General features: G+C 29.8%; 1 long non-coding RNA gene across 1 annotated transcript; it reads left to right on the top strand.

Moving 5' to 3' along the window:
* Positions 1-471: 471 nt before the first annotated feature.
* On the top strand, positions 472-3,285 carry LOC134259728 (uncharacterized). Its single transcript, XR_009990411.1, has 3 exons — positions 472-497; positions 796-927; positions 3,226-3,285. It is a non-coding gene; the product is annotated as an uncharacterized LOC134259728 (long non-coding RNA).
* The last annotated feature ends 577 nt before the right edge of the window (positions 3,286-3,862 follow it).

Here is a 3,862-nt window from a genome sequence, read left to right as displayed (position 1 = left end):
GTTGGCAATGTGAGGCCTTGGGTTCTAATAAGTTTGAGACATGTCTGGATGTTAGGATGTCGTCGCTTTTTTTTTGCACAGATGATGGCGGGCCTTAAGAGCAAAAAATCATATTTCTCTTTAAAAACCGCCAAAACACTCTATGCCTCCATACTAACACTTTATTGAAAAAAACATAAGTGGTCTAAAGTGTCGAGCCCTGCAAAATTTTAGACAGGCTTGGTTGATTGATGTCTTTTTTTCAAAATTAAAGTTCTGTCTTAAACACGACATTTCTAAGTTACTGCCTTTAATTTGTTAAAAAAAAAAATACAAATTACATTTATGTCCCTGAATTATTATTTAATGTTTTTACTACAGTTGATCTTAGTATGGGTGAACCCTGTACATTTGATATCCAATGCAGCAAAGCAGGATACAACAGAGTATGTGACAAAGCCACTTCTACTTGTAAATTTTTCCCAGGATTTGAGAGATTAATGGACACTGCATACGAAGTAAGAAGAGAATTTTTATTTGAATACAATTCATACCTTGCGTTAAAGTTTGTTTACGACGGTTATTTCTTATATAATGATCAATCGTTTTTTGTAAATTCATATAATAGAAGTCAGAATAATCTATTTGAATTTTTATACAATTAACTTCATCATGGTGACTTCATGTTTATACATTAGGTATTTTGAAACTGAAATGATTCAGAAGTTGAAACGTAATGTACAATTTAATATCATCACTATTGCTTAACAGTTATATTAGAAATGAAAGATAATTTCTATAATTCATTCATAATAGCTGATTTAGAAGTCAATCAAACCTGTTGGTATGATGAACAGTGTAATGCAACTGCAAATTCGAGTGTTTGTAGAAAGAACATTTGTGTCTGTACGGATGAACATTATTTTGCAAATGGATCATGCCAACCATGTGAGTGAACATTGCATTTCCATATTCGCAGGCTAGAAAACCAATTTGTCTCATAAGCATATTAACGTTAATTCTTCATCGTTTGTTTAAAAGAAACTCCATACTGGAGATAATAAGGGATAAATCAAATGTTGAGAAAAAAGCAAAATACATGTAACAATACAATTTTAAACATAAAAATCTACATTAAGATAATATAAATATGAAACAATGCACAGGGTGTTTCACAATATATTTCACACATCTAAAGACAGATGAATAACAACAAAAGCTACATATACATTTAATTATCATTTTAATAAGCAGATATTCAAAATTATATTTCTGAGTAAGAAGTATCCAATATTCTCCATTACAGTTACTACGGCAACAAATCTCAAAATGCTACTCTTCAAGTGTTTTCCTAACATTGTCCTAAATAACTTAAGCGAATCTCGCTCAGAAATTTATGACCACTGTTTTAATTTGTAAGTTTCACAGGATAATTGAGAAATTTCTTGTTTTATATCTAGCTTTTCAGAACCCCCAAAGCGCATCAATATTTTTTTTTATTGAAAGTTGCATTTAAATAAATGTGTCGTTTTAGTCTTTCTATCAATCAATCTTGCAAACTTTAACAAGCTCTGAACGTCAATTGGTTTTAAATGCTAAAATCTTGTATTCAGACACATCCAATTCAAATTTCAAATTTCTCTAAACACACTCGATACACTTGCCTGCATTGTTGCAATCCATGTCACTGAGCACAGATCTGACTTTACTGAGATTTTCGCAATGATGATTCACCTTGATTTTGTTTGGTGGGGTGGGGGTTGGGGAGTCAGGATTTTAATTTTTGTTCAAACTCTCTAATTATTTTTCATACATGAAAACTAGACAGGTATTTCTAGTCTGCATATTTTTCATTATCACACACTGTACAGTATTTAAGATATCGCTCTTATTAATCAATTTTACAACATATTTTTGCTTCAAGTTGTACATGTGCGCCATTTTGAATACAGCTGAAATTATGGCATCTCTTATTATATAATCAGATACTTCATGGTATATTAAAATTTTCCCGACATTTTGCAATAATATAATTTTAGATCAATACGCTTACGTATAGAATTTTGGTATTTTTGGTATCATGTCCGATACTAGTATAAAGATTATGTCCATTTAGATGTTTGACACATACATGTATTATGCTAAATAATGCAGTGTTGTTGTTTTCTTTTTTTACTAGAACGATACTTGTTAAGTTACTTTCTGTTATTTTTCTGACATTGTTTCACATACATGCAATAAACATATTTCTCTCCAGTTCACTAATACAAAAAATATCATTTTTTTTCACAGACATGTAGACTGTAACTCTACATGTACACATGAATGTGGGGAAGAGGGACATTTACCTACTTTTTATGACTTATTTATTATAAATTATTTGTTTATTTATATCTTTAGAGCTTCCGTATGAAGTCTTCAGTGCAAGCTTATGAGCATAAAGCTAGTTATACTGAAACTTTTTCATAAATGAATTTTATACCGGAAATTGTATTCTTTTTGTAAAAGCAATATACGTGAGTTAATCTCTATATGATGATTGTATGAAACATTTTATTAGACTTGATCATACAGACATATTTGAGGGTAAATTCCAAATTTTATAGGGATGTATATTATAACGAACATATTATAATTTTCATCCTAACAAAGATTTATTTTGAGAACAGTCTTCTCTTGTGAATTTAAAAAAAATTATATTTAAATGGAAACACTGTATTTTTATTTTAAAGAATGCCTTCATGGATTTTTAATCTTTTTGTAAATTTGTAGAAAAAAAAATGTAAAATTACAAATGTGTATTTACTGACAATGTCCTTATTATAAACTTGTAAATTAAACATATGTTTTCTGAGATTTTCTTGTGGTATAGAATTTGAACTTTTTGAGAGCGCCCTCGTAAATTAGACACTTAGTATTACTTTTTGAATTTGAAGCATTCTAGCAATTTGTGATACGTTTACGTGTTATTCAATCCATTTATTTTGTTTAGAATATCAAACAAATTGTCCTCTGTTTACTGTCATTGCCATTTTGTATGTCGTACTCAAAATATTTTAGCAATTAATTGACGTTAGATAAACAGAAAAATGGTACATAATGATGACAGAGAGAGAGAGAGAGGGAGAGAACGAAAGAAAGAGAATGGTGTGAGAAACTAATAAAAAACGATTCTGTTCTAAAGCATTTTAATTATTTTTTACTATGTTGCTCTGTTTTAATACAAAAAAACTCTATAATTTGTAGATAAAAAAGAATTGCCAGCTGGTGGTACGGAAACATCAAAGAAGCCACAACCATTGCAAGGTACAGTAGCCGACTTTTATCCACGAAGACTTATTTCGCGATTTGCGAGGGATAAACTAGTTTGAGACAATTAATTTTCGTGATCAAGCCTCTTAAATATTTTGTTTATAGACACATACACTTTAAGGATCGGTTCGCGACGAGAAATATTCGCGATACGAGGCTCTCGCGAACTTTGTGAATTTTTTATCGCACGTGAATTAAAGTTAATATACAGAAATTCATTTTAAATGTTGTTGATATAATTGTTCGATAAAAATTGTTTAAGTAACTAATACGAGTATGGCATTGCGACAAGATTATTTCATGTATTATTTATAAAGCAAATTTTTTTTTTATGATACACAGATTAAAATGGCTATTTATGAAGCGGGGATGTTGATTATATTCTCTGCGTAGGACAAAAATTTAAATATAGAAATAAATACTGCGGAAAAAAAATTTTGTGGAGATCAAGTTTCGTTGACTTGTTATCTAGAACATTTTCGGGGACATTATATTTGTTGTTTCAAAAGGAACCTATTAAAAAATAGTCATATGAAATTCTGTGTGGGATGATTTTTGACGATAGTTGTTA

The sequence above is a fragment of the Saccostrea cucullata genome, unplaced genomic scaffold (assembly GCF_032062105.1).
Source record: "Saccostrea cucullata isolate Sc308-1 unplaced genomic scaffold, CSIRO_AGI_Scuc_v1 ctg12179, whole genome shotgun sequence".
Lineage (NCBI taxonomy): Eukaryota > Metazoa > Mollusca > Bivalvia > Ostreida > Ostreidae > Saccostrea > Saccostrea cuccullata.
Note: the sequence above shows the minus strand (reverse complement) of the source record. Positions and strands in the feature narration are given on the sequence as shown.